The following is a 24680-nucleotide window of genomic DNA, read 5'->3' as shown; positions in this document are numbered from 1 at the left end:
TTAGCTCTAGTAGTTTTCGGGCAGTATCTTTAGGATTTTCTATATATAGTGTCATGTCATCTGCACACAGTGACAGTTTTACTTCTTCTTTTCCAATTTGGATTCCTTTTATTTCTTTTTCTTCTCTGATTGCCATTGCTAGGACTTCAAAAATTATGTTAAATAACAGTGGCAAGAGTGGACACCCTTGTCTTGTTCCTGATCTTAGAGGAAATGCTTTCATTTTTTCACCATTGAGAATAATATTTGCTGTGGATTTGTCATATATGGTCTTTATTATATTTAGGTAAGTTCCCTCTATGTCCACTTTCTGAAGAGATTTTATCCTAAATGGGTGCTGAATTATGTCAAAATTTTTCTGCATGTACTGAGGTGATCACATGGTTTTTATTCTTCAATTTGTTAATATGGTGTATCCCACTGATTGATTTGTGTATATTGAAGAATCTTTGCATTCCTGGGATAAATTGCACTTGATCATCATCTATGATCCTTTTCATGTATTGTTGGATTTGGTTTGCAAGTATTTTGTTGAGGGTTTCTGTGTCTATGTTCTCCAGTTATATGGGCCTGTATTTATTTATTTATTTATTTATTTATTTATTTATTTATTTATTTATTTATTTATATTTTGATATCTTTGTCTGGTTTTGGTATCAGGGTGATGGTGGCCTCATAGAATGAGTTCGGGAGTGTTTCTTCCTCTGTAATTTTTTGGAAGAGTTTGAGAAGGATAGGTGTTAACTCTTCTCTAAATGTTTGATAGAATTTGCCTGTGAAGCCATCTGGCCCTGGGCATGTTTGTTGGAAGATTTTTAATCACAGTTTCAATTTCATTATTTGTGATTTGTCTGTTCATATTTTCTATTTCTTCCTGGTGCAGTCTTGGAAGGTTGTACTTTTCTAAGAATTTGTCCATTTCTTCCAGGTTGTGCATTTTATTGGCAAATAGTTGCTTGTAGTAGTATCTTATTACCCTTTGTATTTCTGTGCGTCTGTTGTAACTTCTTCATTTCTAATTTTATTGATTTGAGTCCTTTCCCTTTGTTTCTTGATGAGTCTGGCTAAACGTTTATCAATTTTGTTTACCTTCTCAAAGCACCAGCTTTTAGTTTTATTAATCTTTGCTTTAATTTCCTTCCTTTCTATTTCAGTTATTTCTGCTTTGATCTTTATGATTTCTTTCCTTCTACTAAATTTCGGGGGGGGGGGGTTGTTGTTCTTTCTCTAGTTGCTTTAGGTGTAAGGTTAGGTTGTTTATTTGAGATTTTTCTTGTTTCTTAAGGGATGATTGTATTGTTATAAACTTCCCTCTTAAAACTGATTTTGCTGCATCCCATAGGTTTTGGATCATTGTGTTTTTGTTACTTATTTCTAGGTATTTTTTTATTTCCTCTTTGATTTCTTCAGTGATCTCTTGGTTATTTAGTAGCATATTGTTTAGCCTCCATGTGTTCATGTTTTTTACAGTTTTTTCCCTGTAATTGATTTTTTATCTCATAGTGTTGTGGTAGGAAAAGATGCTTGATTTGATTTCAAATTTCTTAAATTTCTGGAGGCTTGATTTGTGACAAAAAATGTTATCTATCCTGGAGAATGTTCTGTGTGTACTTGAGAAGAAAGTATATTCTGCTGCTTCGGATGGAACATCCTAAAAATATCAATTAAATATATGTGGTCTATTGTGTCATTTAAAGTGTGTGTTTCCTTACTAATTTTCTGTGTGGATGACCTATCCATTTGTGTAAGTGGGGTGTTAAAGTCCCCTACTATTATTGTGTTACTGTTGATTTCTCCTTTTATGGCTGTTAGCATTTGCCTTATGTATTGAGGAGCTCCTATATTGCGTGCAGAGATATTTACAATTGTTATATCTTCTTCTTGGATTGATTCCTTGATCATCATGTAGTGTCCTTCCTTATCTCTTATAATAGTATTTATTTTAAAGTGTATTTTGTCTGATATGAGTATTGCTACTCCAGCTTTCTTTTGATTTCTATTTGCATGGAATATCTTTTTCCATCCCCCACTGTCAGTCTGTATGTATCCCTAGGTCTGAAGTTGGTCTCTTGTAAACAGCATAAATATGGGTCTTATTAATGTATCTACTCAGCCAGTCTGTGTCTTTTGGTTGGAGGATTTAATCCATATTAATTCAAGATAATCAGTGATACCTGTACACCTATTACTATTTTCTTAATTGTTTTGGGTTTGTCTTTGCAGATCTTTCTCTTCTCCTGTGTTTCCTGTCTAGAGAAGTTCCTTTAGCATTTGTTGGAAAGCTGGTTTGGTGGTTCTGAATTCTGTTAGCTTTTGTTTGTCTGTAAAGCTTTTGATTTCTCCATCATATCTGAATGAGATCCTTGCTGTGTAGAGTAATCTTTGTTGTAGGCCTTTTCCTTTCATCACTTTAAATATGTCCTGCCACTCCCTTCTGGCCTACAGAGTTTCTGCTGAAAAATCAGCTGATAACCTTATTGGGATTTCCTTGAATGTTATTTGTTGCTTTTCCCTTAGTGCTTTTAATATTCTTTCCTTGTATTTAATTTTTGTCAGTTTGATTCATATGTGTCTTGGTGTACTTCTCCTTGGGTTTAACCTGCATGGGACTCTCTGCTCTTCCTGGACTTGATTATTTCCTTTCCCATGTTAGGGAACTTTCTGACTATAATCTCTTCAAATATTTTCTCAGGCCCTTTCCCTTTCTCTTCTTCTTCTGGGACCCCTCTGATTTGAATGTTGATGCATTTAATGATGCCCCAGAGGTCTCTGAGACTGCCCTTATTTCTTTTCATTCTTTTTGCTTTATTCTGCTCCATGGCAGTTATTTCCACCATTCTATCTTCCAGGTCACTTATCCATTCTTCTGCCTCAGTTATTCTGCTACTGATTCCTTCTAGTGTATTTTTCATTTCAGTTATTGTGCTGTTCATCACTGATTGTTCTTTAGTGCTTCTAGGTCCTTGTTAAACATTTCTTGTACATTCTTGATCTGTGCCTCCATTCTATTTCTGATATCTTGGATCATATTCACTATCTTTACTCAGAATTCGTTTTCAGGTAGATTGCCTATTTCCTCTTCATTTGTTTGGTTTTATGTGTTTTTACCTAGCTCCTTTGTGTGCAATATATTTCTCTGTCACCTCATTTTGTCTAAGTTACTGTGTTTGAGGTCTTCTCACAGGCAGCAGGGTTATACTTCCTCTTGCTTCTATTTTCTGCCCCCTGGTGGGTGAATATGGTCTAGGGCCTGGTATAGGTTTCCCGGCTGGAGGGACTGGTGCCTATGTTCTGGGTGGAGCTGTCTTTTCCCTTTGATGGGCAAGGCCATGTCAGGTGTTGTGTTTTGGGATGTCATGTTGGTGAACTTAGTAAGGCTTTAGGCAGCCTGTTGGCTGTTGGGTGGGGCTGTGTTCCTGTCTTGTTGGTTTTTTGGTGTGAGGTGTCCAGCACTGGAGCCTGCAGGCAGTTGGGTGGAGCTCGGTCTTGGTGTTGAGATAGATACCTCCAGGAGCATGCATGCTGATTAATATTCCCTGAGCCTAGGAATTCTCTGGCAGTCAAGCATCCTGGATTTGGCACTCCCACCCAGGAGGCCCAGGCCTGACCCCTGGCAGGGGAACCAAGAGACCGAAAGCAGTGACTGATTGAGGCACACTTATTCCCTCAGTGGGAAGGGGTATGGCAGCCACAGTTGGGGTGTGCATGAATTGCCTGATGCAGCAGGGACTAGCAGGCAGTTGCTATAGTCTGGGATGTGCTCGCTCTGGTAGGAGTCCCTCCCAGTGCCTGCAGAGGCTGAAGAAGCTGGCAGGTGGGGAAAGGGTTGTATTGGTGGCCCCTGCCATTGCACACCACTCAACAATGACACCTTGCTTCTATGGTGTCCTGGGCCTTTTCCGCAAACTTTCCCGGTTGTGGAGCTCCTTGCTCCTGTCCCTTCAGGCTGTCTTTTCAGAGCCAACAGCTGTCCCCTCCCTGGGTCTGCACTCCAAACCCCACTTTCCAGCACCCAGCTCCCCCTCCACAACAGGAGACTCATGACTCAGAATGGGATGCACAGAGCTGTGCCACAGACCATGCACGCAGTTCTTACTTTTTTCTGCCTTCCACAGGCCATCCCCTGTACTCTCCTTTGATCCACTGCATTCTCCTTTGATCCCCCAAAGGTTCTTTTTTATCCCAGATGATTTCCCCACCATGAGGGAGTTTTTCTGAGTGTGGGGACCTCCCCTAAACGTCAGCTTCCCGCCGGGGTTGCTGGTCCCTTTTTTGATCGCTCTTTTCTTTTTTTCTTTCTTTCATCCTACCCAGTTGCAAGGGGATTTTTCTTGTCCTTTTAGGTGTCTGAAGGCTTCCACTAATGTTCACCAGGTGCTCTGAGAAAATTTTTCCATTTGTAGATGTATTTTTAAAATTATTTTTTCAATCAACCTTTATTTTTTAATTAATTACTTAATTAAATAACTTATTGGCTGCATTGGTGTTCACTGCTGCACACAAGCTGTCTCTAGTTGTGGTGAGTGGGAGCTACTCTTCATTGTGGCGCATGGGCTTCTCATTGTGGTGGCTTCTCTTGCTGCACAGTATGGGCTCTAGGCATGTGGGCTTCAGTAGTTGTGGCACATGGGCTCAATAGTTGTGGCTCACGGGCTCTAGAGCACAGACTCAGTAGTTGTGGTCCATGGGCTTAGTTGCTCCGCAGCATGTGGGATCTTCCCAGCCCAGGGATTGAACCCATGTCCCCTCCATTGGCAGGTGGATTCTTAACCACTGGGCCACCAGGGAAGCCCCTGTAGATGTATTCTTGATGTACTTGTGAGGAGCAACAAATTCCACATCCTCCTATTCTGCCATCATCAATAATGTATCTTTTCAACATAAGTACACCATTTTCTTGTTATACATTTCTTTATAGCATGTGCTGACAATCCCCAATTATACTTCCTCATTCATAGTACTTCAGTGCATGCTGTACTAACATACGACTAACATACGGCTACAAACATCTGAGCTCTTTGCCTGAAGCTTCCTCTGGTTTCAATAGTCTGCTTTGCCACACAAAGTTAGACTGGAAATGCCAGGAAAACACTTTCCCCAGGGAGCATCCTTCAACCAATGACTGATGATAGTAGTTGTATAAAAAGCCCAGGATCTGTCCTTTGAGGCAGGGAGTAACTCTGAGATGGACATTCTAAAGTAACTTCCAGCATATTCGCAATAAATTTAAATTCAAGTCACACAGTGGTAGCTGTATTCATAACACTGTTATTAACCATTATTTTTCTGTCTCTTCTCTCCCTATTCCTCTCTCAAAATAGTATTTATTTCAGCTATCAAACCAACAAATGTCCCACATATCTTTGTGTCATTTTACTTTTGGAGGAATCCAAACTTAGACATATCCTCTGCCTATATTCTGACTTACAATATTACTACTATCTGTAATGTTATTATCTGAGGCAAAATCTAGACCTCTCAAAAGAATTGCAATAGTGTGTATCTGGGGGTAATTATTCCTCATCTTGAATCTCAAAACACACAGGAATCTCACACTAATAAGATAGATACATATCTTGAGGATTTGAATTCTAACACTATTACAGCTCTTAGACTCAAGTTTAGTTTATCATTATATTGTCAGTAAAATAAATCTATCCCACTTTTCCTCTAAGTACTTTATTTTTAGAATCTGTAGTTTTCAAGCACTGTTATTTCAAAAAACTGCAAATCATCATAGACTTTCATATAAAGAGTATTTAGTACTTGTGGTGGATTACAAATAAGCACTCATATTTTGACACTCTTCTTATAGAGGGTAGGTCTTGTGTCACTTCCCCTTGAATTTAAGAAAGGTCTAGGACAGTTCTGAGTAGTAAAATATGGCAAAAGTTACTCTCTGCTAGCTGGCAGATTCAGTTCTCTCTTGGAACCCAACTACCATGCTGTGAGAAGACTCACTTGGAAAAGAACCTTGCCCTAGGCCTACTGGGATAGTCAATCCAGAATACAGTTACCAGTAACATAGAGTAGTAAACTTGAAAGTAAATCCTTGACCCCAGTAGAGCTGTCATTTTGACAATATGCCTAGCTGAGTGGAAATGATGGCCCACAAACTTATGAGTAAAATATCTGTTTAAATCCTCTAAGTTATAATAGAACAGTTTCTAAGGCAGCAATAGACAACTGTAAATGTAGCATTCAGGCCTTGAAGGGAGCGGTCTACTTACAAGTATGCTTTTGAAACCAAATAACATTTAAAAAGTTTCCTGGTAGTTATTAGTTAGGGATTTTGATCGTTTTGACACAAAAACAAATTCAGTATAATTTACTAGTTTAAATTTACGAGACATCTCTAATTTAGATCAATAAGAAGGAAAAAATAAATTTTATGATGTATGAATACAATTGAATTGATTAATGTATTTAAACTTTCTATTTATTGTGCTCTATATAAAATCAATAATATAATTTAAATGCATTCAGCATGCTATACCTTTATAGCACTTTGGTGATGTTTAATGACATATCACTAACTATGCATGATTTCACCTGGAATGCTAGAATGGCCTTATATATTTTTGGCAATTTCTTAAGACATATGCACCGTGAAGACCAAAATGACTTACAAGTGGTTATGCCCTGTAGTTTAAATGCATATTTATGAAGCAAATAGGTAATATGTACTTAAATAATAGAACTATGAAATAAATGTCACACAGTTTTATTAAAAATGTGAAGAAATACAATGGAGTAAAGTAATAATGTATCTGCAACATTTTCTTTTTTTTTATGGTTAGGCAGAGGAAGTAATTATACCAATCTTGGATTAAGGCTGCATTGGGAAGTTATTTTATTCTTAAAAATTGATAAAATAATAATAGCTGCTGACATACATTAAGCAATTATTAGGTAATTTGAGTTTTCCTTAAAATATATCTAATTGTTAAATCAAATAAGGTAAGTAGATATTTTATTTTAAATAGAAAAAACAACTTCAATGTGGTAATCTGCTCTAAATTCACACAGGAAGTAAGTAAAATGCATAACATTTTATCTGAAATTTATCTGACCACAAATAGTGCGATACTTTCTTATGTTTCACATTGTTTCATTAACTTTACATATCTTGCTTATTAAAAGAATATTTTTTCTCATATCACCTAACCTTGTGCATGGTATCTAAGTACTCTTTTTATTTTTCCCCTCTATAAGAATTTTATACTCAGGACAACTTTTCATATGTTTTTTATCCCAGCAGCTAGAAGAGATGCCTGATGAAATTACAACTGATAATATAGAGTACATATTATGTGTTTTAATATGTATGTACATATTTAATATTATAATGTTTGATTTAAATTTTTATTATATTCAGTCCTATAGGTAGTCTTTCCTGATTTCTTTCATTAGATTAGATTCTGCCATTAAAGTCACAGCCAAGGGCCTCATTTTCCAAATTGTAAAGCAACCTATCCTGTCTGGTGTTCCACTGGATTCTGAGCACTTAACAGTGCAAGGCAAGGCAAATAGTACAGATTCAATGTCTAATAAAATATAACAAGGTTGCTCCTAATAAAAATTTCTGTCAACTATGGGCTTTTCCTCTGATGTTTCCTGTATTTCAAAACTGAAGTTTGTGAAATTTGAAGACAAAATTTTGTAATGATTTTAAACCCCTTCATTTATCTTTTCTACTGGACATGATCATTTTTTAATAAAAACAACATTTATTTTTCAAGTACAAATTCAGATTAATTTTATATTTGTGAACAAGGTTTCCATGGGCCCACTAGCTGAAAGTTTAAAATTAGTTTGTATTAAGTTCATAGTTCTTGATTTCACTGACAATTGTCCTCACTTTGTATTGCAAAATTTTCACTTCCACTGAAACACACCAACACACACACACACACACACACACACACACACACTTGTTCAGTGTATCCTGCGAAGGTTCCATGTCTGTTCTTAATGAAGTCTTTTTTGCTATTTTGTGACATCCTCCATGTTAGATTTTTCCTCTCTCAAACAACTTAAATCACCTGCATAATTACCAACCTTGATTATTCTGAGGTCAGTTTAGGGCACTAATTTCAAAAATTTCCAGGTGTGCTGTTTTTGATATTTGGTAAAATATCAACACATTGCTGAAATTCTCATGTTTACATCTTGCAAATAAGTGAAGAATGACTTTCTCTTCAAGTTTGGGTTATAACACGTTACCTGGGCCTGAGCTATTGTTCTTGTTTCCTAATGCTGGGGAGAAAGCTTCACCAATTTATCCCAAAGGCTCATACATTAGTCCACTGGGTTGGGCCAGGGGATCAACACAGAACTCTGTCTATTCTCATAATTCCTTTTCTTTCCAACACACACACTCATCTAATAAATTGCTTCCATGCTTTTCTCTTTACCAAATATTTAAACTTAAATGTAAAAGAATACATTTAATTGCAATAAATGGGACATTAAAAAGTATATAAGTTCAATTTCTAACCTCACTGTATCAAAGAGAGATTGTATCAAATTAAGTAAAAATTTGATCTCTCTTATAAATATATACGTCATATATAGAAAGATAATTAGTTTTATTTTTCTTCGAATGGGTCTGCACTTACTTTTAATAGGTCATGAAAATTCACATTGTGATTAGTAACTTAATCATATCTCCCCATAGACACTCATATTACTTAAACTTGGTTATATCTGGTACCATAATAAATAATACTATATTAAAAACTACAACCATGTATATGTATGTGTGAGTGTCTAAGAAAACCCAACAAAAAAAAGTTTTATTATGCATAGTACCTTTGTTTCTTCTGTTAGAAAAAAAAATGATTTTCTCAAAAATATTCTTTTTCTGTCCCACATGTTTCCAAAACCAAAATTACTTATCAGAATGGGTCTTCAGCTGTGAAATAAATAGATTGCCCTGGAATAATCTCAGTTTTATTTATGAAACATAAAGATAAACCACATGAGAAGGGGGAGGAAAACAAAATTTATAGCGATTTTGTATGTGAGGAGGAATTGAGATTTATGAGCAAAGGGACTGGAAGGTTTAAAAACAATGAAGAGGGGAGGGTGGGGGGGAGTTCAGAGAGGGAGGGAATATGGGGATATGTGTATAAAAACAGATGACTGAACTTGGTGTACCCCCAAAAAATAATAAATAAATAAAATGAAAAAAAATAAAAACAATGAAGAAAAGAAAATTTCAAAAATATTTGCTTTGATTTATGAATTGGAAAGCTTTTAATGCACTTTCAGAGAAGAAATACATTACTTAAGTTACTTCAATAAATTTAGGATTTTTATGACACTGCCCTAAGTTTGATTTTTTTAAAATTCCAGAATATATACATTACATTTCCTATATTATAATTTCCCTGTGTTCTACATAACTGAGTGGCTAAAATGGGATTCCCAACCCAATATGAGTGTTACTTAGGTTCACTTCAATGTCATGATTCATAGTCAACATGAATTTACTTAGTAAGACCATATCTCTTCAGAAATGTCTGCTAAGTTGTAGGATCAGCCCTGACAAAATGGATATACACAATAATATGGCATACTTATAATTTAATAATCACTAAACTTTAATATAATAGTGATGACAATAATTCATGGACAATTGATACATTAATTTATAAAAGAGTTACTTTTACTAGATTATAATTTCAATAGACTTTTTACAATAGGATTTAACATTTTACAAATGAAAACTAGTATAGTTTACAAAATTGGTATAATATTTTGCACTATCAAGGACTGAGGATTAAGCATATTACTTTAAGAAAATATGTTGGGGTGTTGTATAGCTTAATCTTTAAAGCATATTTTACTATGAAAGATTATTTCTGTCAATACTGAGAGCTACCCAATATTTGTTTCAAAATACAATTGAAAAATCCAATAAAATTTAACCAATAGTGTTTATTCAAGAACAATAAACTATTATACAAAATTTGTGTTATATACTATTTCTAAACTCTAGTGCTGGTTAGTAATTACCTGACCCAAGTAACAACAACAACAAAAAAAAAACGAGAAAGGAGAAATCAATGATTTCCTATCTTAAATAAATCTTACATCCCTCCAACATGTTCAAGTGATTTGTAGAATTTTAAGCTATACATCTGGTTGCTGTCTTAAAGTTCTGCTAAGTTAATTCCCTCTCTCTATACATGAAGACAGTGGCTTCTAAGAAAGGAAAGTGGAGTCATGCAAAAGAGATCTTACTTTCTAGCTTTATTAACAGATTTACCTCAGTAAAAACAGTTTGAAAGTGCAGAGTCAAAGTCACACCTTCGTCTTCTAATTCCAAATTTATTGTTTTCATTTACTGGGTCATATCCAAAACATATATTAAGTCACAGCATGGTTGGTTAATTTGGAAACAGTTGTCACACACACACACATGCACATGCATGCACACACACACACATGCAAAAGTAACATAGTAAAAGAAATCACTATTCCATAAAGCTTATATAGAAAAAATGCTGATGTAGATGATACACCTTGTCTAGCAAAAGGATAGAAAAAATACACTGAATCTCTTTAAATATTGAGATCCATGTAGCAATACCAGTTAATTCAAACTCATATATAAAACAGCACTATGGGAATAAATAAAAAACTTCACTATCAGAATAATTTTTCTTTAATTACTAGATTCTAGATTTGATAAGATTTATAGTTATATTTACCATATTTACTGTGAAGTAACATTCTCTGATACTCCCCTTCATTTAAGACTCTGGATCTGATTCAGTGACTTGAAGTGCCTAGGCTACAGCATCGTCTTACATGTGGTAATCACCCAAATATTTGTTAGATGAATCAATGAGTACAGATCATATCCTCTGGGCACTTCCTAGTATAAGCTTGAAAACATATCAGTGACAATCCCAGTAACCTTAACCTTTTTGGAGAACATTGTGGCACAAACAGTTTGATCAGATACAGTGTATCATAAGGATATAGTGATGTTTGACTGCTGACAGCTTTTAAGCCTCATCTCTCCCACTTCCCCTTTGTCTCACATCTGGACAAACTGGTAAGAAAACCTGGATGTTCCCTGCTTTGACACAAGTGGTAGTCTCAAACCACAAATGTACCTTGCATAGCACAGGAATCCTTAGCACAGCCTCACCCACTAAACACTATAGAAACCTCAAATCAGTCTCCCATCTTTGCACTGTTAAGCCATTTTAAGACCAGCTTAGGAGATTTACCCTTATCAGGAGACTCATTACGTGAGTAATAAAACATTTCATACCTTCTTGGTTTGTGTGTAGTGTTGTTAATCTCGATATCTGAAACAAATTTTGAGTGGGGTTCTATTCTTCCTTATGAATGGTTTGTGTACAGCTTGAATATTAGGGTTTTTAAATCTCTATTCATGTAATTTCAAAGTGCAGCAATATTGATAAATATAAAGTTAGTAAAAATAAGTAACCAGGCTAATTATGATAAAAATTAACAACAAAGGAGTTCTTGTACTAACATAACTTCAATTGTGCTTTAATGATTCAATAAATACATCTATGTGGCAATGGCACAAAAATGCGGGACAGTTTGTTGAATATCATGAATAGCTCATAAAGAGATGGAATGAATTCCCCCCAGAATCTTAGCTAGAGTTCAAGTGTATCAAAATATTGTGTGCCAGGATTTAAAACACCTCAAAATCCCCCAAAAATGAAAGTATTTGTCTCATCGAGAATCTTCACTAAATAATTATATTATTAATTATATATATATATATTGGATTGCATTACTTCATATAATTACTTTCAAATTAATTGGATAATATCTAGTGTATGCTTGGAATTTTTAAGAGTTAATAAACATGTAATGTTTCTCTGTATGTGTTTACATATTAGCAGAACCCACAAACTCCTACCCTACAAAACTTTTCTATTGCTTTGTTCTACAGGCATAGATATCACCGCACATAGTGTTTTCTAGCTTGTCAATACGCTTCACTAGACCAATATTTCCTAAAAGCAGCATTTATAGAGGGATTATTTGTTTTCCAAGCACATGCATTATGTATATAGCAAATGCTTTTTAAAGCATCATATCTTTTTTCTTCCGGTTTGCTGAGACATACTTGACATACAACACTGTATAAGTTTAAGGTGTATAACATAATGATTTGACTTATGTACCTCATCACAAGTTTACTGAACTATCATCTCACATAAACACAAAATAAAAGACAAAAATCTTCCTTGTGATGCAAATTCTTAGGATTTACTCTCTTAAAAGTTTTCATATATAATATACAGCACTGTTAATTATATTAATCATGGTGTACATTACAACCCTATTATTTATTTAATTTATAACTGGAAATTTGTACATTTAAACCACTTTCATCCAATTTCCCCTCTCTCCAACCCCCACTTCTGGTAACCACAAATCTTGTCTCTTTTTCTATGAGCTTGTTTGTGTGTTTGTTTTTGAAGTACAATTGATCCATAACACTATGTAAGTTCCTAATGCACAGAATTATATCTTATACATATCATTATATCTTCTATATAATTTGCAAGATATAATATTATTTCATGTACCACTAAGAAAGAGAAAAAGCTGAAAATGAAGCTATAATATAATGCATTCTTATTGATTGCAAACATTTCAATTTCAGAAATGTCTAGTATGGAAAAATATGCATTTATAATCAATGAAATAGTTCAATTTCAATAAGAAAAAGCATATAAATATTATATTAGAATATTATGGAATAGATGTTTTCTACCCTGAGATAAAACTGAAATAAAAATTGACAGAAGTAATTTTAAATGGTTTGATCTCTAACATTTTCCATCACTCTACATGACTGATTTAGCACACCATGGCAGCAATTTTCTGAATTGTATGTAGCGACATGAGAAGCTAATGAATCTGGTAAGGTATTTTCTAACTTTCCTTGTGTGAGTCATAAATACTTAGAGATTCTGATTATCTACTTTTTGAGGTTTATATGACACAATAAAGAGGTGTGTTTTTATATCCTAAGAATCATTATGTTTTTCTCCAAAAGGACAAAATGATTTTACTTCACTGCCTTTCACTGCAATATTAAAAGTTATTTTAATATCTCCTAAAAATGAAAGAATATAACATAAATGGAGCTACATTATCAGACATTAAAATAAAATATCTAAGACAATCAGATATGACAGGCAGCTTTTATATGATTATTCAAAATGCATTAACTATTACTTAGGTAACTGAGTGGTGTAGTACTAAATTAATGACGTTCTAAATGCTTTCATTGACTGCATGCACCTCTAAAATGTTCAATGTCTACATTTCATAAGTGACCTTGATCTCATCTCTTATTGAACACCATGATAGATGAGAAAAATGGAGATAGTCTCGGAAAATGGAAACAGGAAGACTGTCATATACTTTATAGGGCTGGTCACATTTACAGTATGTTATTTTCTTCTGAATGAAAAAAATGATTTGATTTCTAAAACTCTAGGAAAACACTTTGTTGTTATAGGCACAGGAACTATGTTTGATGTATGAAGTTTTTTTTTTTATCTTATCTTTTAAGCTCTTTATTGGAATATAATTGCTTTACACTCTTGTATCAGTTTTTGAGGTACACCAAAATGAATCAGCTGTATTTATACACATATCCCCATATTCCCACCCTCCCAAAACTCCCTCCCAACCTCACTATCCTGGCCATTTAAGGCATCACCCATCATCAAGTTGATCTCCCTTTGTTATACAGCAACTTCCCACTATCTATTTTACATTTGGTAGTGTGTATATGTCTATGCTACTCTATCACTTCATTTCAACTTCCCCTTTGCCACCAACTCCACCAAACCTGTGTCCTCAAGTCCATTCTCTACATCTGCATATTTATTCTTACTCTGCCACTGGGTTCATCAGTACTATTTTTTTTTTTTTTTAGATTTCATATATATGAGTTAGCATACAGGATTTGTTTTTCTCTTTCTGGCTTACTTCGCTCTGTATGACAGTCTCTAGATCTATCCAACTCATTACATATAGCTCCATCTCATTTCTTTTTATGGCTGAATATATTCCATTGTATATATGTGTCACATCTTCTTTATCCATTCATTTGTTGATGGGCATTTAGGTTGTTTCCATGTCCTGGCTATTGTAAATAATGCTGCAATAAACATTATGGTACATTTCTTTTGGGATTATGGTTTTCTCTGGGTATATGCTCAGTAGTGGGATTACTGGATCACATAGTAGTTCTTTTTTAGTTTTTTAAGGAAACTCCAAACTTTTTTCCATAGTGGCTGTACCAGCTTACATTCCCACCAACAGTGCAGGAGAGTTCCCTTTTCTCCACACCCTCTCCAACATTTATTATTTCTAGATTTTTTTGATGATGGGCATTCTGACTGGTGTGAGGTGATACCTTATGTGGCTTTGACTTGCATTTCTCTAAAGATTAGTGATGTTGAACATCTTTTCATGTGTTTGTTGGCCATCTGTATGTCTTCTTTGGAGAAATTTCTATTTAGGTCTTCCGCCCATTTGTGGATTGGGTTATTTGCTTTTTTGGTATTAAGTTGCATGAGCTCCTTGTATATTTTGGAAATTAATCCTTTGTCAGTTGCTTCATTGGCAATTATTATCTCCCTTTCTGAAGGTTGTCTTCTTGTTTATGGTTTCTTTCACTGTGCAAAACCTTTTAAGTTTCATTAGGTCCCATTTGTTTATTCTTGATTTTATTTCCATGATTCTAGGAGGTGGGTCAAAAAGGATCTTGCTTTGATTTATGACACAGAGTGTTCTATCTGTTTTCCTCTAAGAGTTTTTTAGTGTCTGGTCTTACATTTAGGTCTTTAATCCATTTTGAGTTTATTTTTGTGTATGGTGTTAGGAAGTGTTTTACTTTCATTCTTTTACATGTTGCTGTCCAATTTTCCCAGCACCAAGTATTGAAGAGGCTGTCTTTTTCCCATTGTATATTCTTGCCTCCTTTGTCAAAGACAAGGTGCCCATATGTGTGTGGGTTTATCTCTGGGCTCTCTATTCTGTTCCATTGATCTACATTTCTATTTTGGTGTCAGTACCATACTGTCTTGATCATTGTAGCCTTTTAGTATAGTTTGAAGTCAGGAAGCCTGATTCCAGCAGCTCCATCTTTCCTTCTGAAGATTGCTTTTGCTATTTGGGGTCTTTTGCGTTTCCATACAAATCATAAGATTTCTTGCTCTAGTTCTGTGAAAAATGCTGTTGGTAATTTGATAGGGATTGCATTGAATCTGTAAATTGCTTTGGGTAGGATAGCCATTTTCACAATGTTGATTCTTCCAATCCAAGAACGTGATATGTCCCCCCATCTGTTTGTATCATCTTTGATTTCTTTCATCATTGTCTTATAGCTTTCTGCATACAGGTCTTTTGCCTCCTTAGGCAAGTTTATTCCTAGGTATTTTATTCCTTTTGTTGCAATGGTGAATGGGATTGTTTCCTTAATTTCTCTTTCTGCTCTTTCATTGTTAGTGTATAGGAATGCAAGAGATTTCTGTGCATTAATTTTGTATCCGGCTACTTTACTAAATTTATCAATTAGTATTAGCAGTTCTCTGGTAGAATCTTTAGGGTTTTCTGTGTACTGTATCATGTCATTTTCAAAGAGTGACAATTTTACTTCTTCTTTTCCAAATTGCATTCCTTTTATTTCTTTTTCTTCTCATTGCTGTGGCTAAAGCTTCCAAAACTATGTTGAACAATAATGGTGAGAGTGGTCATCCTTGCCTTGTTCCTGTTCTTAGAGACAATTCTTTCAGTTTTTCACCATTTAGAATGATGTTGACTGTTGGTTTGTCATATATGGCTTTTATTATGTTAAAGTAATTTCCTTCTATGCCCATTTTTCTGGAGAGCTTTTCTCTTAAATGGATGTTGAATTTTGTCAAAAGCTTTTTCTGCGTCTATTGAGATGATCATATGGTTTTTATCCTTCAATTTGTTAATATGATGTATCACATTGATTTGTGTGTACTGAAGAATCCTTGCATACCAGGGATAAACCCCACTTGATCATGGTGCATGATCTTTTTAATGTGCCGTTGGATTCTGTTTGCTAGTATTTTGTTGAGGATTTTTGCATCTATATTCATCAGTGATACTGGCTTCTAATTTTTCTTTCTTTGTGACATCTTTGCCTGGTTTTGGTATCAGTGTCCCTATGGTGTTTCTTAAATGTTTCTGGAATCTCTGCATTTAATCAGTATTGATACTCATTGTTAGCTCTTGGACTACTGTGAGAGCTTCCATTTTCTTAATTGTTTTGGGTTTGTTTTTGTAGATCTTTTCCTTCTCTTGTGTTTCCTGCTTAGAAAAGTTTCTTTAGCAGTTGTTGTAAAGCTGGTTTGGTGGTGCTGAATTCTCTTAACTTTTGCTTGTCTGGAAAGCTTTTGATTTTTCCATCAAACCTGAATGACTTTCTTGCTGAGTAGAGTATTCTTGGCTGTAGGTTTTTCTCTCTCAGGACTTTCAGTATATCCTACTACTCCCTTCTGGCCTGCAGAGTTTCTACAGGAAAATCAGCTGTTATTCTTATGGGTTTTCCTTTATATGTTATTTGTTGCTTTTCTCTTGCTGCTTTCAATATTTTTTCTTTGTGTTTCTCATCAGTTTGATTAATATGTGCCTCGGTGTATTTCTCCTTGGGTTTATTCTGTATGGGACTCTTTGTGCTTCTTGGACTTGATTAATTATTTCTTTTCCCATGTTGGGGAAGTTTTCCACTATAACCTCTTCAAATATTTTCTCAGACCCTTTATTTTCTTCTTCTTCATCTGGGATGCCTATGATTCGAATGTTGGTGCGCTTAATGTTGTCATCAAGGTCTCTGAGACTGTCTTCCATTCTTTTTATTCTTTTTTCTTTTTCCTGCTCTGTGGCAGTTATTTCCCCCATTCTATCTTCCACCTCACTTACTCGTTCTTCTGCCTCAGTTATTCTGATGTATATACCATCTAGAGTATTTTTAATTTCAGTTATTGTGTTGTGCATTACTGTTTGTCTGCTCTTTAGTTCTTCTAAGTCCTTATTAAATGTTTCCTGTATTTTCTCTATTTTGTTTTCAAGATTTTGGATCATCTTTACTATCATTACTCTGAATTCCTTTTCAGGCAATGTTCCTATTTCCTCTTCATTTATTTGGCCTTGTGGGTTTTTATCTTGCTCCTTTGCCTGTAAGGTGTTTGTTTTCTCATTTTGTCTAATATATAAGATTTCTTGTCTCATTTCCCTATGCTGTCTAGTAGTAATTCCTCTTGTTTCTGCTCTCTGCCCCCTGTGGTTGGGTTGGTCCAGTGTGTTGAGTAGGCTTCCTGGTGGGAGGGTCTGGTGCCTGCTTTCCGGTGTATGGCTCTGAGTCTTTTCTCTCTGATGAACAGGGCCGTGTCAGGTGGTGTATTTTAGGGTATCTGTGAGCTTAATATGGCTTTAGGTAGTCTGTGTGCTGATGGGTGGGTTTGTTTCCCTGTCTTGTTTTTAGTTTGGTGTGAGTTATCCAGCATGGGCAGTTGCAGACAGTCAGATGAAGCTGGTTCTTAGACTCTGATACAGGGCTCCATGAGAATTCTCTGCAGTTAGTTTTCCCTGTGGCTGAGGATTCTCTAGTGGTCTAGTGTCCTGGATTCAGTGCTCCCTCCCCAGAGCCTCCTACCTGACTTCTGGTCAAGTAGTCCAGACTTCAGAGATTGTGGAAGTGAGCTGCATCCAGGTACATATCTTGTACACCGTAGCTGTTTAGTAGAAGAAGAAGAGGGTATAAAGCAAATGATGCAGGCGATGATGAGCATCATGGAGAGGCCGATGAAGAAGGAGGCAGCTTTGAAGGCACCTGAGGGCTGCATGGAGAAATCCGTGAAGATTCCCCTGCAGGTCAGCTCCTGGGAGAAGCCGTTGCTGATGCAGTAGTTGAAGAGCCCGAAATAACTGGCTTGCAGGGTGTCCATGCCGTCACCAATCCAGTAGGGCGAGCCATGCATGCTGCAACTACCCTGCCTCTGCCTCAGCCCAGCAGTGCCAGTTTCAGAGTCTGAATCCTCGCTCCTGGAAGGAGGGCAGGGGAGTGCTGAGCACCCCTCCTACTTGCCTGGCATAGCCTCTCGGCCCCCCTCCCTCCTTCACGGCCCAGGCTCACTGCCCTCTGCCCCTCTTCCTGCCACTGCTGCTGCAGCTGCTGCAGCTGAAGTTGGCAAATCCCGCATCTGACATATGAAGTTCTATGTGGAAGTTCCACCTAAACAGTTTGTTCAATAAATAATTTTGAGAATGTAATAAAAATTTTAACTTTCTTCCTTACACATTATAAAGAATAGAAAATTACAACGCTTTGACATAGACATTGTGCATACCATATGGAATTCTGTGAAAATATTTCTTGCTGTTAAGCACTCTAAATGTCATGGGAAGCTAGACATGGTTGAACTACTACTGTAACTGTTATTGATATATTAGCAGCAGAAGCAGTTGAAAGGTACACAGTTGTTAGCAAGAAGAATAAACTAGGACAACTGTGTTGTCCTATTTATTACTTTTTCAGAGATAAATTTTGAAGTTTTGTAATGGCTGACATCTGCAATGAATGTAAAGTTTTATGGAAATACAAAACAAGGATACCTTAAACAATCATATTTTATTTCAAAATATTGTCACCAATCTCTAAGCATTTAAACAGAGAGGCAGATGTTCATTTGATCCAACTGTTCGATAATATTTTTATCATTTAGGTTGCTCAGGATGGTCATTAAACTCATTAGTTGCACTTGAGAACTTCAAAGACACCACTGGTTTACTAAAAATTAAAACCATTTAGAACTTTCTTTTTAAAGAATAGTCAGTGCAGTGATTTAAAGGGAGATTTATGAGAAAGATAGAATTGAGCTTTAAAAATGTTTTATATATTTCCCACAGTGAATATTGTCCAGATTTATTTTCCTACTGTTGTGATAAAATAATCCATAAGAATAAAGTATTATTGTGGATTTCAAAATGCTTAAAGATACAGTTAGTGGTATTAAATTTTCTAACTTTTTACTTGAAAAAAATTTTCAAACATCTACTAGGATGTCAGAATCTAGACATACATGTATTATTATTTGTGGGTCTTTAGAGACCCTCTTATATTGCTCTGTGTCTCATAAATCTTTAGGCAATTGAGTTCCTTCACCAAAAAGCTACATATATTAATCTTCTCATAGAAAATACACCTGATAAAATTACCTAGTTTGTGTCTTTCTTACTTTTTCCATGAATGTGCTGTCCCTTAAAAATAATCTTTTATTAAAATAATGAAAAAGTTTTTTTCAAAAAATGCAAATGTTATTTAAAATATTTCATCATTCATTTATGAATTATTTTCCCTAATTATTTTCAAGAAACATTATTTCAAAAGAGCATTTGGATTAGATTTTATTACTTTCCTGCCAGTTCCTAAATCTGTGGTAAAATATATATTCTTCCTATACTCTTGAGTCTCCAGACTTAGTTATACATTGGAAGTTAAATAAAATAAAAGATAATGGGGTAGATTTGCCAAATCCTTTTATGATGAATGTGTGACAAAAATAGAGCTGTTAACTCTTTGAGAAAATTTGACATTGTCTCTCCTGGCTTTTCAATAAAATCCCTGCTATCAGTTGAAAGTTTTAAGTTTATATATTCCTTTTTATAAGTTGGAAAAAAGTAGTATCTCACCAGAATTTAGCTCTTAGATGATTGAAAAGACTAAATTCTTCCTAGAATATTAAAATCATAGATACAGAATTTCTAGTAGATACACATCAAAGAGAATTTGTGCTGTACCATACCATTTTAGAAGCATCAGCCTTAATCTTGGTATCCACATTTGAAGAAATCAAAAGAGAATACCTTATGGTTATTAGGCATGGGTTCTTTGGTTTTGTGAATAAAGTAGATAAAGCTAGAGCTCTGCCAACCTATCATAATGCCCATGCACTCTTCCACCTTAGGAAGTAAGCTTAATGGCTGGTATTGGTAAGAAGTTATATAAGTTGAAGTCAAGAGACTCTTTCAAAGAGGAAACATTGCTACACTGAACTCAAAAGAGAATAACATTTTATACCTGATAGAGCAAAAGCACACATACACTGGCACACATACACTACCCCCTACACGCTCCCCCCCCACCACACACACATAGCAGCTGAGGTAATTTATTTTTATACCACAGATTTTTAAAGGCATCACATTTGATAGTGGTCACACTGTCAACCAGAATGAACCATCATTCTTTGATACATGCTTCTTTTTTTTTTAAAGAAAACATTTTTAATCTTACAGTGAAGTACCTTGAAAAGTACAGTAGTACAGTACAACAGCTGGTATACAGGGGCTGGCATCAAGTGAACAGGCAAGAAGAGTTACTGACTGGAGAAGGGAGAGGAGATGGGAGATGGTAGAGCTGAAGGATGGTCAGCAACAGATGGAGGGCAAGCTGCAATTTCACTCACGCCTGATGTTGACAGCACAGGTTCTGGTTCCTTGATGGATTCAGTACTACCTATCCTCTTGAAAAAATGATCCAGTGATGTCTGGGTAGTAGTTCTTTTCTCCTCATCATAGATAACATGGTAGCACTGGATTGCATTCTGCACAGCTGCTGCAACCTTCGTTTGGGTCCTGTGCCTCAGAAACTAACAGTGCCTCCTCAAAGAAAATCCCCTTGCCATTTTCTGAGTTGTGAACCTCTTTGGTTCTTCAGTTACTTCTTCCTCTTGTTGCTTCACTCTCTCAGTTATTTTCCCTTTTGTTTTCATCATCATCACCTGGAACTTCTCAGCAGTACCAGCTACATCACTGCTGCTTTTACTCTTGCTTCCAGATATCCCGGTCTTGAAATAAAGATGCTGTACTACTGTACTCTATATACCAGTGGTCCCCAACCTTTCTGAACCTTTTTGGCACCAGGGACCGGTTTTGTGGAAGAAAATGTTTCTGCTGCCTGCGGTATGGGGTGGGGTGGGGGAAAGTTTCAGGATGAGTCAAGTGTATCACATTAATTGTGCTCTTTATTTCTATTATTATTACATTGTAATATATAAAGAAATAATTCTATAACTCACCATAATGCTGACAGGAGGTGGAGCTCAGGTGGTAATGCAAATGATGGAAAACTGCTATAAATACAGATGAAGGTTTGCTTGCTTGCCTGCCCACACTCACCTCCTGCTATGTGTCGCAGTTCCTAACAGGCCACAGATTGGTACTGGTCCACGGCCTGGGGCGGTTGGAGATTCCTACTCATACAGTAAGGTACACAAAAGCATAACCACTTGTAAAGGATGCATGCACGTGACAACGTTTGCCACTCACATGAACTAACTTCTGTGACTAGATATGCAAACATACGTTTGTATCTTTGAAAAAGTGGCATCTTGAAGGTTTGTATGTAGGGGATATAGTATTTTAAGAGCCTCTGAAAGACTAGAGAAACTAAGGGTTGGAAGGTTTAAGAGTATCTAAAATTTAAATATTAAATATTTCACACGAACCTTTCCTTCTTACATGAAAAGTACTAAATAAGTTACATTTAAATGCGCTGTTTATATATTTCTTAAAAGATCAGAAACTGCTCAATTAAGAGAAAGTGGAAATTATTTAAAATATGAACAGTAGGGATTTCCCTGTTGGTCCAGCATTAAGAGTGCACTCCCACTGCAGGGGGTGCGGGTTCGGTGCCCAGTTGGGGAACTAAGATCCCATGTGGTGCTGTGCAGCCCAAAGGAAAAAAAAAAAAAAAAGACGGGTAGAGGGGTAAAGGATGATATATGCAATGCAAATGACATTAAAATCCAAATATACAATATCAACAGAAGAGGCATTTTCTTAAAAGGAAGTAACCATCCACTATTGGGAGAAATCTACATGTAGTAGATTTTTCTTGCTTTGACATAGCTAAAAAAATAAAAATAGGTTTCATATCTAAGTCTTTACTTATATAGTTAGAAATATACAATTCTACTTTTATAGGTAGTTCAACTAGGGGAAATAAGTTAGCACAATCATTTGAATTGGTTGTCTACATACTGGACAGGGCTTATTCCTTTTCTTTAGCTTCTTTGCACATGTAAAGCATGCCATAAGATGTCCTGTTTTGCCATGGACGATGCAACCATTTTTAGGTCGACCTTGGCAAATCACACAAGGTTCAGTAGCATTAAGAAGAAAACTAGATTCCACACTTTCTTCTTCGTCTTGTGTTTCTTCCCTCTCAAACTCTGTGACATCTTCTTGGCTACTATAAATGATGCTATTACAAGTTGGTGGCTGAGAAAAGTCCTCACTTTCTTGGGACAGGGAGACTTGTGTGATCTTATCATCATTTTCCTCAACACATGATTCTCAGGAATCATTCACTGTAGATTTCTCACAGTCAGGGACATCAAAGCCCTCTTCTACTTGTGCAGAGTTTTCTAGTTTGGCTTTCTCAGACATGTTTCTTTATCTTTCCCTTTATCTTCAGGAAGCCAATTCTCACGAAGGGCCCAACGTCTGTTGCAATGAGGTGGAAGGGGAGGATTCATTTCATTGCATGAAGTAGACTTCCAATAGTCAGCTAAGGAAATTTCAGGATCATATTCAAATGAATCTGTATCACTGTCCCCTGCCTGAAACACAGTAACTCGATATACCTCACCGTCTTCATCTGAGAGTTCTTGTCCTACTTCACTAAGGCTATAATCTTCTGAATCAAGAGACTCAACTTCAAATTCTACACTGAATTGATCTGAAACTGAATCCTGATCCACCCAATCACCTGAATGTTCACTTACACTAGCATCAAGATCCAGATTTGATGGCATCCCTGTCGATTCACTGCTACTGCTTCTTTCACAACATATCTCCCTTATTACACACAGAGCAAGGCTTTCATCAAAGGAAAGGGAAATATTATCAGATTTGTGGCGCTTTCTTTGTCTCTCACCAGGCAATTCATCTGAACTTTCTTCTGTCTCACTAACTGCTCTCCTTCTAGATGAGGTAGATGGTCTAGAAATCAAATTTGAAGATGAAGGTTTCTCTTCTTGTAGCTCTTGCACAAGGTCCTTTTGCTCACTCCCACCTTCAAGGTGACACCTGTTTTCACTCAAAGATGTGCCTGAATCTGATGATTCCTGCTGATTGACTGCCACCAAGTTTCTATAGATCAATGTATATATTTTCCTGTGCTCTTTCACAGAGAAGCTTGACACTCCAAACAAATCCCCTAGAGGATCATTTGAACAATATGCAATATGCTATTGTTTCTCATCATATAACCGTTTAGTCACAATATACTGGCCATGATAAAATATAAACTCTATCCCAGAAAGATCAGTATACTGTACTGATGTAACTCTAGTGCAGAAGTTCTTAACCTGGGATCCATGGATGCCCAAGAAGTCCTCTTGCATAGTATAAGTGTCCTTCTGTGCACCAACAGACTTCAACAACTTCAAAAGCAAACGCTTTGGTCTAACCAGGGTCTCTTGTTCCAAAGCTGGAATCTGTGAGGTGCTTACGGCACCATCAGTAGACACAGACATGTTGGTATTGCACATTTGCTTTTCACGCCTGGAGTTGGGGGGAGAGGGCGCCATCCCTCGAGGCTTTCCAGTTCTCCTCACGGGACGCGCAGAAGCTTAACATCCTGGGTCTTGGCGACCATTCCTCTCGCTGGGCCCAGGCAGCCGGGGCGCTCGAATGCACTACGTTCGGAGAAGAAGGAGGCTCCTGGCGGCGAAAGCGGCAGGACCTCGGTCAGAGGGGTAAGAGCTACCCCTCAGACGAGGCTTCTTGCTCCATTTTCCTTGCAGTCACACCCGGCCGCACAAGCCCCCCGAAGGTGTCGAGCTGGCCGAGGCGCGCCGGATGTGTGCCCCAGCGATACATACTTCTTGAAACAATATAAAAATTAGGAAATTTCCAGCTACTTAAACTTGTAAAATTTGGATATGTTTAAATAATACAAATAAAACTTGCACACACAAAAGGGGAAAGCACATGGATATTTATAATTATTGGCCACACATTATTTGATTGTATATTTTGAAGTTATTTTCTTCACAGGGAAATTATTTTCTCTTTAAAAATAGAAAACAATAGAGAAATTTTTATTGAAATAGAATTCTATGTAAAAAATCCATGTCATTTTTTTTGGTTGAGTTGTTCTAAATTTTCTGTCATTTAAGGCCTTCTTATGTACCTTAAAATAAATCTAACAACTATCCAGCTCCCATTTATTATCACACTAGAAATAGCAATATTTTTCTTTTATGAGGATGGTATAGTAAACATGGAAAGAATAAAAATCTCTTAAACTGTATATAATAATCAAACATTACAGTGGAAAAATAAATTTTCATAGTCATAGAACTTTTACTCTGTGATACATTCCCATGTATATTTTAAGTTCACACACTCCTTTCAACAAAAGTCAAAATTAAACTACTCTTGAAGCAATCTTGAAGTAATTCCAAAGTAATTCCAAAAACAATTCATCAACATTGATGAACCAAATAAACTTCTAGATTTTGGTTCATAAAATAGCTTTGAAATTAAATGCAACATGTTTAATATTACATTTTAAATTTAAAAACTATATAGTTTTCAGAAATTCAGAAAAA

General features: G+C 36.0%; 2 pseudogenes; both read right to left on the bottom strand.

Moving 5' to 3' along the window:
- Nucleotides 1-18038, bottom strand: part of LOC130836437 (palmitoyltransferase ZDHHC4-like) — a 173035-nt pseudogene extending 154997 nt beyond the window's left edge.
- Nucleotides 18039-22048: 4010 nt separating this feature from the next.
- On the bottom strand, nucleotides 22049-23618 carry LOC130836660 (E3 ubiquitin-protein ligase Mdm2-like; annotated as a pseudogene).
- Nucleotides 23619-24680: the final 1062 nt, after the last annotated feature.

This window comes from Hippopotamus amphibius, chromosome 15 (assembly GCF_030028045.1).
Source record: "Hippopotamus amphibius kiboko isolate mHipAmp2 chromosome 15, mHipAmp2.hap2, whole genome shotgun sequence".
In the NCBI taxonomy this organism is placed as follows: domain Eukaryota; kingdom Metazoa; phylum Chordata; class Mammalia; order Artiodactyla; family Hippopotamidae; genus Hippopotamus; species Hippopotamus amphibius.
This window is presented reverse-complemented; position numbering and strand designations above follow the sequence as displayed.